The sequence below is a fragment of the Chionomys nivalis genome, chromosome 11 (assembly GCF_950005125.1).
Source record: "Chionomys nivalis chromosome 11, mChiNiv1.1, whole genome shotgun sequence".
Lineage (NCBI taxonomy): Eukaryota > Metazoa > Chordata > Mammalia > Rodentia > Cricetidae > Chionomys > Chionomys nivalis.
In genome coordinates this window covers 69,778,181-69,790,516 of record NC_080096.1, presented here as the reverse complement: position 1 = coordinate 69,790,516, position 12,336 = coordinate 69,778,181, and the positions used below count along the sequence as shown (strand labels likewise).

General features: G+C 37.4%; 1 pseudogene; it reads right to left on the bottom strand.

Moving 5' to 3' along the window:
* Positions 1 to 4,758: 4,758 nt before the first annotated feature.
* On the bottom strand, positions 4,759 to 6,090 carry LOC130884103 (SWI/SNF-related matrix-associated actin-dependent regulator of chromatin subfamily E member 1-like; annotated as a pseudogene).
* Positions 6,091 to 12,336: the final 6,246 nt, after the last annotated feature.

The following is a 12,336-nucleotide window of genomic DNA, read 5'->3' as shown; positions in this document are numbered from 1 at the left end:
ACTTTATTCTAAACAGGAAAATTCTATGGAAACAAAAATGTGAATGAGGAAATATTGATTCAACATTTGATTCTATTCCCAGCATGACTTCTTCTTTTCAAGAGATTTATTCCTCACTGTATATAGGAAAATTTTACCTTATTTCCTAAGGTTAAATGACCAAGTTGTAGCCTGTAACATATTCCAACAGGATAACTCTTTAGCTAAAACTTCTGTTTCTGAAAACATTATATTCCTTTGTGGGGTTTTTATGCTAAGTTAGAAAGTTTTGCAAATATTTTTGATGCTCTTAAGGTTGCCCCTAGACTCATGGTGCAGAACTTATTGCATTGGGCCAGTGATTACATCTTCATTTAGAAAAGCAAGAAAAGTATTCCTTAAATCTGCTTTGTACACACATACAAAGAATAAAGAAAGAGAATGACATTGTAGAATGGTAAGGATAAATTCATAGTGCCCTAAAATATTGATAGATTGACTTATGTTTGTTTCCCTAGTCTGAAAATAGAAACTATGATGTCACATGTCAGGTCTTCTTGAATGAGAAACTAAATTACTAGCTCTTATTACTAGCATGAGCTCTATCTTTTTCAATAAATAATTCAGTAATGCACCATAATTATAAACTGCATCCCAAACACCACCACAATTGTGATAGAACAATATATCAAAATGAGTTTGGCTTCAGGCTATGCTTGAACCTTGATAGAGTCAACAATGTGAGGAGATCATAGATATTAAACAGAAAAAAATATTTGAAAAATACTGAAGAATACATCAGATTCATAATTAATGAGAAATACAATTATGTTCTTAAAAGATTGTAAACAGAGGTTTCCCTGTCCAGTCCTGTCCTGCAGTCACTTTTGTTTTTTGTTTCTTTTGTTTTTCAAGACAGGGTTTTGCTGTAGCTTTGAAGCCTGTCCTGGAACTAGCTCATGTAAACCAGGCTGGCCTCAAACTCATAGAGATCTTCCTGCCTCTGCCTCCCGAGTCCTGGGATTAAAGTCGTGTGCCAATACCACCTGTGCAGTCACTTCTAAATAATCACTCAGAGAATTAATATTAATTACAGACTGTTTGGCCTATAGTTCAGTCTTATTACTAACTAGCTCTTACATTCAAATTAACCTATTACTATTAATCTATGCATTGCCAGTTGGCCATGGCATTTATAGGTTTGCTGACAAATTGTTTCTTTTTTTTATTTTTCCATTAAAAAATTTACACTTCCTCCCCTCTTCCCATTCCCCTCCAGCTCCCCCACTCCCCCTGTTCCCTCCCCCTCCCTCCTTAAGAGAGGACAGGGAACCCTGCCCTGTGGGAAGTCCAAGCTCCCCCCCACCCCCAATCCAGGCCTAGGAAGCTTTGCATTCAAATAGACTAGGGTCCCAAAAAGCCAGTACATACAGTAGAAACAAGTCCCAGTGCCTTTATCAATGGCTTCTCAGTCAGCCCCCATTTTCAGCCACATTCAGAGAGTCCGGTTTGATCGCATGTTCATTCAGTCCTGGTCCATCTGGATTTAGTGAACTCCCATTAGAACAGGCACACTGTCTCAGTGGGTGGAACAACCCCTCGCGGTCCAGACTTCCTTGCTCATCTTCTCCCTCCTTCTGCTCTTAAAGTAGATTTTGGGGGCTCAGTCCGTTGCTCTGACTGACAAATTGTTTCTTTGGTGCTGGCTTGTGTCTCTCCTGACTCCACCCTTCCTTCTCACATTTTTCAGTTTGTTTTTTCCCCTAGCTATATTCTGCCTTGTTAGAGGCCAAGACAGCCTTTATTATCAACCAATGAGAGCAACACATATTCATTATGTGAAGAAAAGGGTTAGCCCACAGGAGAAGATGTTTGAATTAAAAGTGGTGCATGGGAGAGGAACCTGCATGGATACAGTCAAATCACATAATAAAAACCTATGAACCGGTAGTGTGGAAGAGAAAACTGAAAGGTCAATTACAGGTCTTGACTGGCAACAGTCTAGTTCTTTTATGCTTTATTCAGTCTCTCTTTGAGTTTCAGTGTTTGTGACAGTTGAGAAGTGGTATCTGTTCTGATCCAAAAGGTGGGAAACATGAAGGGGCTTTGCCTTAGGCTGACTTATCTTACTTCCACTTCCCAAATTCACATGTCAGAGTCCTATTTCCACAGAAGTGATGCTGAGAATACCAGAATATTGCTGTATTTGGCCTGAAGTCTTCTATGGCATGCTTAAGAGTGAATGGGGTCTTTAAGATGAATCCTTATCCAGTGTCACTGGGGTCTTCATATAAAGATGACTTTAGGCCCCATACTCATGTGCAGGACCAGAAAGAAGACTACAAGTCAAGGAGAAGCTAAGAATGACGTCACTCTGCTTGTCTTCCTGCTGATTAATACTGTTCTTTGTCCTTCTGAGACAGCCTGGTAGGTTGTTCCCCAATAAACTGGAATTTGTTTTTGTTTTTTGTTTTTTACCTGCAGAGTGGTTTAGCTCATTGGCTTTGCTGTGTACTTGCCTGGCTGATATTTACTCTGGTACTGAACAGGTGAAGGTTTCTTTGGGTTTGGAGGAACAGTACTATACACTGTTAGTTTATTAAATTTGTAGACGATATGGCCATCCTCTTTTGATGGAACTTTTTATACTCTTGAGTTTATGATAATTTCACATCTATTTACTAAAAGATAGCAAAACTAAAACTAAAGTAAAGCAAAACAAAAATACCACAAAAGATCCAATAGGCAACTCCTCACATGCAGTATGAGTTAAGTCACTGCAAGTAAGTAGTCCCTTACCAAATAAGCAAAATCAGCGCTCTTTGCTACTATGTGCATAGACAAAGATGATAGTTGGAAAACAAGCAAGTCAGAAAGTAGACCCAAATGCATTCCCCAAACATGCTTCCTTTTACTTTCAAGAAGAAAGCAGGAGCTACCGCAGATTTCAAGGTTAAGGGGCTAGCATGTGAGTAGACTTTACTAAGTGTATGCTTGCGGGGGGTGGAGGTTCTTCTTGTTGCTGCTTTTACAAGTTGATTTCATTTTCTTTTTTGGAATATCCCATATATACCTTGACAGATGTCTGTACAAACAACTTCCTTTGGAGAAGGTAACAATTTATTTGTTCATTTTTTTTTGTTTATTTTGGCAGCCTTGCAATTTGCCATCTAAAGGCACAGTTGCTGAACAATCCTCAATCCTTTAGACCTTGAAAGCCATGCGATGGAAAAGGTTAGAAGATTGGAATTAGGGCTTAAGGGTCTAACTATGTGTCAGAGACTCCAGCTTGCCCAATCAGAGCAAGTTAAACAAATAGAAATATTCCTTTTTTTTTTTTTCTGGAAATCACATTAAGAATTTCAGTGCTAGCTAGCAACTTAACCTGGTCTTCTAACTGAAATGCTTGTCAGCCAATTCTATACCACTGAGCCAAAAAAAATATGTTTCAGGAGCTCTTTAGTATGCAGAAGTCACTACAGAATACCTTATGGCAGCTTGCAGTTTATCACTCAGATTTGGTATAGATACAAAGGGACTTTTTGAAAAATCCTCCTGTTTAAGTTTTAGCCTATTCCAACCTCTTTCTCCGTTCTTCACTTCCATCTATTGTTTCTGGAGTATAAGCTTTTCTGTTCCTTGGTGGTTACCATTTCAAAACAAGCAAGATGGCTTTGTGTTTTGTTTTAAGCTGACTAGAAATTTTAATGCAAATTAACCTTCAGTGAGATCAGTAACTACAATGGGAGAAATCAGAAATGTACTAGAAAGCAAGCAAGACTTTATATAGTGGATAATCTCTTTTGTTCATTGTTTTTTTTTCTAAACAAAGGCATCATATATACTCTTTGGTTTTTCCTGGATGAACAAGGATCAGAGAAGTAATGTACATAACTACCACAATTGTCCACACTTCAGGATAACTTCTATCTCCAAAGCACACATGCACATGTGAATATAAAAAACACACATCCACTGAAGAAAAAAAACACCAAGGTTCAATTACAGAGTGGCCATTCCTGTGAGAAGGGCAGTGCTTCTTTCTTGGTTGCACATATTTGAGCCATTAGCCATGTTAACAGCGTTTAGTAACGACCAAGCACAGCTGTTTCCTCCAAATACTTGCTGATCCACACAATTTCTACAGAGATCTAACAGTTGTTTGGACTCATAAAGGACAATTGAATAGATTGTTCTAATTCCGACTGGCACTGAATATAGGATTCTGACCTCTATGGAAATGGCAGTTTTCCAAGGAGAAAGATGGTAAATAGAATATTTTCTTCCCTTTTATGGCCCACAATGGCTGGGTTGAACTATTTGGAGACTTGTTCCATGTTCCATCTTTGCTACTAAGAGACTGAGACATTACAGCTCATTTACCATATGGCCACATTTAAAAATGATCTGAATAACAGAAAGCAAGCAAGCACATGTGCTCTCTTTCTGTCTCTCTCTGTCTCTCTGTCTCTCTCTCTTTCTCATACACACACAGCACACCACACACACACACACATGCACACACACACCACAAACACACTTTCTAGTTAAAAATATAACAGACTGAAAGTGTAGTTTTAATTCAGTGGCTTCTCAGTGTAGTCTAGAACACGCACAAGATGGCAAGTTTTCATGTATTTCTTAGCACCATTAAAATTGTTCCTAGTAGGCTTTGAAATCAACAGGAGATATTATTATTATTTTTTTTCACCATTTAAACCAGAAAACATTTTTTTTTTCATTTAAAAAAGTTTTAGGACACATAAAACAAGGCAGCATTTATTCCTTCTTCTCGTCTTCGGGCATGGGGTCTGTGGGTGGCCCCTCTACTGTGGCACTGTTGCTCTCTGAGCCAGTATTACTATCACTGGTCCCTTCGACCTCCATGCTGTCAACTGCCTCCTGCCCACTCTCCTTGTCCTCAGGAGTAGATGTGCCTTCTTCACCATTCTGCTGGCTCTCTGTCGTTTCTTCCAGGTGTGTCTCCTCTGTCTCCATAGGGATGCTCTCTTCATCCTTCTTCTCCTCGGCTTTGTTCGTTGCTTGCTCTTCCTCAGGGGCAATGCTGCCCTGACTGCGCTTGGCTTGCTCCGCTCCTTCCTTTTCCCGCTCCTCCTGCCTTTTGCCGGCCTGCTCCTCTGCCTGTGCAATTTCGGCTGCGATTTTCTCCATGTCTACTTCCACCTTCAGACCGCATAACCTTTTAAGTTCATTGTTAAAGGAATCTGTGCTTTCCAGGAATTTCCTCTTCTTTTCCTGGTGTCGCTCCTCTATCTGAAGAAGTTCGGCTTCTAGTTTTCGCTGATGAACCATTAAAGACTGGACCTGTCGCTTGAGGACCTGCATTCTAGCTGTTGTGACAACCGACCGCACATCAGGGACCACGCTCTCACTGAGGATCTCACTGATGAGGCGGTGGTTTCTCTGGAAACGGGCGGTAGCTGTATGCTTCATTGAAAAGCCGTCATCATAATCATCTGGATCCTCAGCAGGCTGAATGCTCATATAAGGTTCTCCTTTCCCCATGCGAGACTGTCTCTGTCGACTTTCTTCCTCTAATGCAGCTTCGGCACCACTTTTTGCATTAATATATGCAAGGTATACGGGGGAATTGTGATAGGCCTTCATAGATTCATTGTACTCTATCTTTTAAGCTTCGTATTCGTTTAAATCTTCTTGTTTCTCTTCGTCAGTGAGATCTCGCCACATGCCACCAATAATCTTGCCAATTTCCCACAACTTTAGGTCAGGGTTGGAAGCCTTTACTTGGTCCCAGACCTTTCTGCTGTACCTCATGTAGGGCATCAGCGGCTTATCTGGTGGCTTTGGAGGCTTTGGAATCGTGATACCAGATGACGCCGTGACCCGGCTGTTGGTGCCCGGGTTCCCTCCCAGCCTGTAGTTGTTGTAGGCGAGATGACTGGTATGGATTGTATCCCACAAACCCTGGTGTGCTGGGCATTTGTGTTGCAGGAGCTGGGGTGGGAGGTGGGGCATAAGATGGTCTTTTTGACATTTTGGAAAATTAAGTTCTCAGTTCCTTAAGAATGAATCTGAGACACCGCGGGCCGAAAAGGCGCCCGCAGCTCCGGCTTCGCTTCCCTTTGTCCCGCGCTCCAACAGGAGATATTATTATAGGTATCATTTTTTACTGAGTACACTGAGGGTTTAGACTACTCTATTTTCACAAATTCCATTGTCTTCCAAAGCTGTAAAATATTTCATTGCTTTTTGTAATGGATCTGGATTTCCTCTTTTTCGTATCTTTATTTTTATTTTATTCAATCAGCATCACAAAACCAGAATAGAGGCATTTCTTCTTGCTGCCTTTCATCAGACTGAGTTAGGATCCTCCAAACTTTTCTTCCTAGCAAACTTTGCTCTTGGACTCCTTGGTTTTGCCTTACCCAGTTTTAGTAATAACCATGATAGTTAAGTTTTTGGTGAATTCTCTACCCTAAACATGTAATCGTACTCCATACCATACCTTGTTAGATTGATTTATCTAGAAATGCCTTATTTTTGATATCTTCACTTTGTAGTTTCTAATTTGATAGCTTATTCTGTTTCTTAGCTATAATATCCTTGATCTTTACTTTTTAAATGTGTTCTGAACTGAATCTAATCTGTTTTTATTGCAACAGTCTTCAATAAATTTTTCATTACCATTTAATATCTGAATAATTATTACTTTAATATCAGCAAGCCCTTAAGTTTCAAGAAGTTAGCTATTATGAAAGTACAGATGGAACTGAGAAATTACATACCTCTAAATAAATTATGAACATCTGGATACTATAGAGTTGAGATAATCTAACAGCGCCTATGTTATTCCTTGAATAAAAAGCAAGGCTATCTTGAAAACCATCTTTTTCATCCAAACAGATTTAACATTCTTAGTGTTTTTAGCCCTCTTCACTCCCTCTCCTTTCATATTTTCTTCCTTATAAAATTAAAGCCCCTTTCTCTATGTCTCTCTATTCTCCATTTATATCACATATACCTTAAACTGGCCTCTGAAGCCCTGCCCCCAATCCCTTTTTTGTTTTTGCTTTAATCTTGTTTATATTCACATCTTAAGATTTGGGGGCTGCAGATGAGAGAGAACATGAGATTTTCTGCTTTCATGGTCTGGGTTATCTCATTCAATACAATATTTCCTTTTTTCATCTATTTACTTATAAATTTCATGGTTTCATTTTTTTACAGTTGAATAGTATTCCATAGAGTATTTGAATCACATTTAGAGTCTCTATTGGTTATTTAAAGGGCCTTTAGATTATTTCCATTTCCTAGCTCTATAGTAATTACATTTAGCCATTTAGCAATCAATAATACTAAGGAAGTATTTGTGGAGCAGAAGGTTGAGCCTTTTGGGTACACATCAAGGAGTTGTATAGTTGGGTCATATGGTAGATCTACTTGTAGCTTTGGAGAGAATTTATCCACACTGATTTCCAGAATGGCTGCACTAATTTGCAGACAGACCTACCAACAATAAATAATTATTCTTTGCTCCATGTTTTCCCCAGCATTTTTATCGGTAGGTATGTTGATATTAGACATTTGATTTGCAATGAGATCAAATTTCAAATGATTTTAATGCTAAATTTTCAAATTATAAGGATGATGGTTACTTTATCAAATATTTCCTAGTTATTTTTTGCTTTATGTCCACTGAAAATTCTCTGTTCAGATTCATAGTCCATTTCTTATTTGTATTTTTAATATTTCCTTTGACTCTGTGTTTTCAGTTTTGTGTGTGTTTTGTGTGTGTGTGTGTGTGTGTGTGTGTGTGTGTTGGGGAGAATCTTTTATACATTATTGACATCTGTCTCAGCTATACAGAAAATTTGGGATTTTTGAAGACTCACGTGTTAATTGTTGACCTCAGCCCCAGCTTTGTTTTCTCCTAGTACTTTCAGAGTTTGACACGGATGCCTGTGTTCTGTTTGGAGTTACTTTTCATTCAGGTTGTTAAGTACTGACCTAGGTTCATTACTTGATGTGTGGACATTCATTGTCCCAGAACTATTTATTAAACTTGGTGTTTTTTGCTAGTATATATTTCTTAAGTTTTATCAAATATTAGACTTGTAGTTATGTGTATTTGTTTGATTCTTCTATTTTGTTCCATTGATCTACAAGTCTTTTTTTTCTTATACTGTTTATATACAATAACTTAATAATGTACTTTGAAACCTGGAATTGTAATCCCCCTAGCATTGTTCTTTTTTCTCAGGGTTAGTATAGCTATTGTTTTGGTTTTCCATTGTTTCATGTGAATTTTAAAATAATTTTTCATTACTGAAAACACTGTTAGAATTATTTGCTTTCTATTTCTGTGATTAAAATTATAGACTTTTTAAGAATTGAGATTACATTGTATCTGCTGTTTCAGGAAAAATGATAATTTTCATATTATTAATTCATAATATATTTACGTTTGCTTGTTTCTCATTGTAGAAATCTTTTACATCCTTTGTTAGGTTTCCTCCCAGATATTTTATTTTCCTAGAGGTTATTGTAAATAAGAATGTGTTTATGATCTCTTTCTCAATGTGTTTGGAAGAGCTATTTCCTTTCAGACAAATTTAATATTTTAAGAAGTAGATGTTGTAGACCTCCTTAAGAGTCTGGGAGAATTCTGTTGTGAATTTATCTGTGCCTGTACAGTTTTGTAGTCTGAATGGTAAAATAGCAATACAGCTATAAAATATTCTTACCTCCTTACTTGTTTTGGGTCTCTCTAGGTTATTGTTCTCTTCTTGGCTTTACTCTGGTAGTTTGGAAGAATCAAGAAATTTATTCTTATTTTTTTTTCTTTAGATTTCCAAGGTTGCTGCAGTATAAGTTTTAAAAACCTTCCTTTATAATATTCGTTTGTTGTGATATTTCCTTGTTTATTTCCCATTATGTTAATTTGAATCATCCCTTTCTTTCTTTTGGCTAGTTTGTCCAAGGGTCTTGTTTATATTTACACTGTTATTTAAAATATCAAAAACTAACTATTTGATTTATTGATTCCTTGTACTGCAATTTCTGCCATGAGTCTTAACATTCTGCATTTTCTACTGGATTATGGTTTGTTTTTTCTTGTATTTCCAAATTCTTGAGTTGCATTAGTAAGTAATTATTTGTATACATTTCTATTTATTTTTAAGGTAAGCATTTAAACTATCTTAGGTGTGCTATTAATGTGTTCCAAAAGTTTTTCTTTTCTAATGCTTTTAGTTTCTGTAGGGCCCGGGTCTACCTTGTTCCTGGGGTGCATCTTGAGGACAGTTTCTGGTCAGCTAACTAAAGCATTCAGTTTGTTCCTGTGCCCCCCCCCCCCCCCCCCCCCCCCGGCCTGGTGATTAGCCGTAGGGCATTGTTGACTCCATCTTTGGCATGGTAATTTCCCACCTGCCTAGGTGGAAATCCTTGTACAGCAGCTAGGTATATAAAGATTTCCCCAAGGTTGAATAAACAGCATTCAGCCGATCTCTTTTCGAATGACATGGCTTTTCTGTGTAACTCTGGCTGTCCTGTAACTCACTCTGTAGACTAGGCTGGCCTCAAAGTCAAAGACCTACCCATCTCTACCTCTTGAGTGCTGGAATTAATGGTGTGTGCCACCATCACCAGGCTCACGTGTTTTCGTTTTTATGTATCCATTTCCTTTTGGTTCATTTAACTGTTTTTGTCTTTGCTATATTCATTGTATTCTTAATAAAATTTATTGTTTTACTTTCAAGATATATGTCTAAGTTCTAGGTAATTTTCATTGGGGAAAATTTTTACAGGATGGGTGGATTTTGAGGGGACATACTATTCTGGTCTTCCATGTCTGTGATGAGACTTGAGTATACTGATTTATTTTTGGTGGTGGTGATTGAATGACTAATGTGGACATTGCTATCTGGGCTTGTATACATTTTAAGTATATTCTTACTCAAACCTGGAAGTCAAAATGGGGCACGTTGGACTGTTCAGGCTGGGCCATAGCACTAGAGATGAAGACCCGGCTCTGTCTGAGGACTGCTGTGAATATAAGAGGCTTAGGAGTAAGAGAGTAAACTCACTTCACTTATACAGAATACAGAAATTGATTGATTCTCTTGGCATGAAAGGCTGGTTATGGTGTTGGATGGGAAAGAATAAGGTATGGTGGATAGAGATTGTTGGACAGTTGCAGGATATACTTGATTACCAGAGCCTGAAAGATGAAAAGATATGTGAGCACCTGATTATGCTTGTCTTGAGTACTAGGTTTGGGATTCAAGCTCTGTCTTAGGATTGGGGATGGTGCAGAAGTTACATGTTTAAATGGGAAACTCACCAGGTTATGCCAGAGCACAAGATATGTTAGCTAAATTTGGTATAGAAGATGGATATGGCACTGAGCATGAAAGGATAATATTTGGTGGAGAGGAGGAATGTTTTTCTAAATATTGTAGCTCAGAAAACCTGTAAAATCAAGATCTATAAATGCCATAGGCACACAAATATGCATCTGTTATATGGGGAAGAAACTTAAAAGCAAAACATTGAACCAAATTTTTCTTTTTTCTTAAATTTTGAAGTTATAATTACATTTTATGTTAATTTGCCAACCTCCAAGCCATCCCATATATGACTTTTCTTACTTTCAAGGTCATAGCCTCTATTTTCATTAACTGTTATTGCATGCATAAATGTATATACACATATGTTAGTGAGCATAACCTATTGGATTCTTAAGAGGAATAATTAATGATCTGTTGTTAGAGAACACATGTAAATTACTCTAATAGATTTAATAATGCAATTATTAAAAAGAAGGTGTGATATTTTTATCTACAATTTGCCATGGCTGCTTTCCAAAAGGAGGTATTAATATAGAGATATTCGAATACTTTGCATTTGTATGAATCTTGGTCTGTTGATACAAATTTAAGGTCAATTTTGTTATATGTATTTCTGTACTTGATTAAGTTATTGTGTTTGTGCAGTTAATTTAAAAATATGATATATAGTTAAGAAATAGAGATTAATAGATTAATATTAATCTATTAATAGATTAATAGTTTACCATTTAAAATAATCAAACTTTTAGTCATGTTAGTTAGGGTTTCTAGATATACAGAGATATATTTCAGATGGATAGGTATTCTTCAAATCTTTCAAAGATGTACAGAATATGGCATTTTTAAAATGTTTAAAAAATTTAGACTTCTCTTGGTTGTGAGACATGTCTCTTTCTGGCAGCACCAAATTACTTCAGAGAGGGTGATGGGCATTTATAAAACTCATTATTAAATTTGCCTTCTGCCGGGTGGTGGTGGCGCACACCTTTAATCCCAGCAATTGGGAGGCAGAGGCAGGTGGATCTCTGAGAGTTTGAGACCAGCCTGGCCTACAAGAACTAGTTCTAGGAGAGGTCCAAAGCTACAGAGAAACCCTGTCTCAAAAAACTAAAATAATAATAATAATAATAAATAAAATTGCCTTCAATGTGGCAAGTCATTTCTTCAAGAGCTGCTCTTGCCTGGACTGTTTGATGGTATGCTGTATAAACTGGACATACAAGACCCACAAAAAATAACAGCTAATGTTGCCTAAAGAAGATGAGACATTCCTTCAGGGTTCCTGATTCATGAAAGAGTCTGCCAGGCATTCTGCAGGACACAGAAAAAAAAGTGACTGACAAACTGCCAATATAGGTGTAACTGTTTTAATTTCCTGCTTCATGGAAAAGTCTTCCAGACACTATGGGTCTGTAGACTGAAGATGATTCCCCACTGTTACTGAAGAATTTCGGATAACTGTCCAGACAGCAAGATGTCTCTGTCAATTCCATAGTTTGGAAGTTGCTTACAATGTACTTCCTGTTTACTTAGGTAATATTATGTCCTTCTGGAGTCTTTGATGGAGTTGAAGAAAGATAGTTTTATAAGTGCAATGATAGACTAGATATAAAACTTTAGACTCATAAAGATACAATAGGTGATTGAGTATTTTCCATAATTTTCCAAATGTATATGGACTAGATATTCTTGCTTGATAGCTGTTTTGTTGTATATAATCTTGCTATGTTAAAGTTAAATCCTTCATATTTATTTAGACAGAAAAGGAGAGGTGATGTGGGATTTTCTTCTGTATGCTGTGAATATGTGCCAGAGATGACAAAGTATTGCCCCCTTCCACATGCAGTACCTGAGATGCAGGAAGCAATTCCCTCCAGGCAACCCAGTAGAGCTAAATGAGAATGTTACTTAAGGGCCAAGTTAAAAAACACCTACATGCCCCAAGGACCACTTCTATGGTGTCTTCATATGCCTTTGGCAATGTTACAGATGATTCTGGCCATAGCATTTCTACTAGTATATTGTT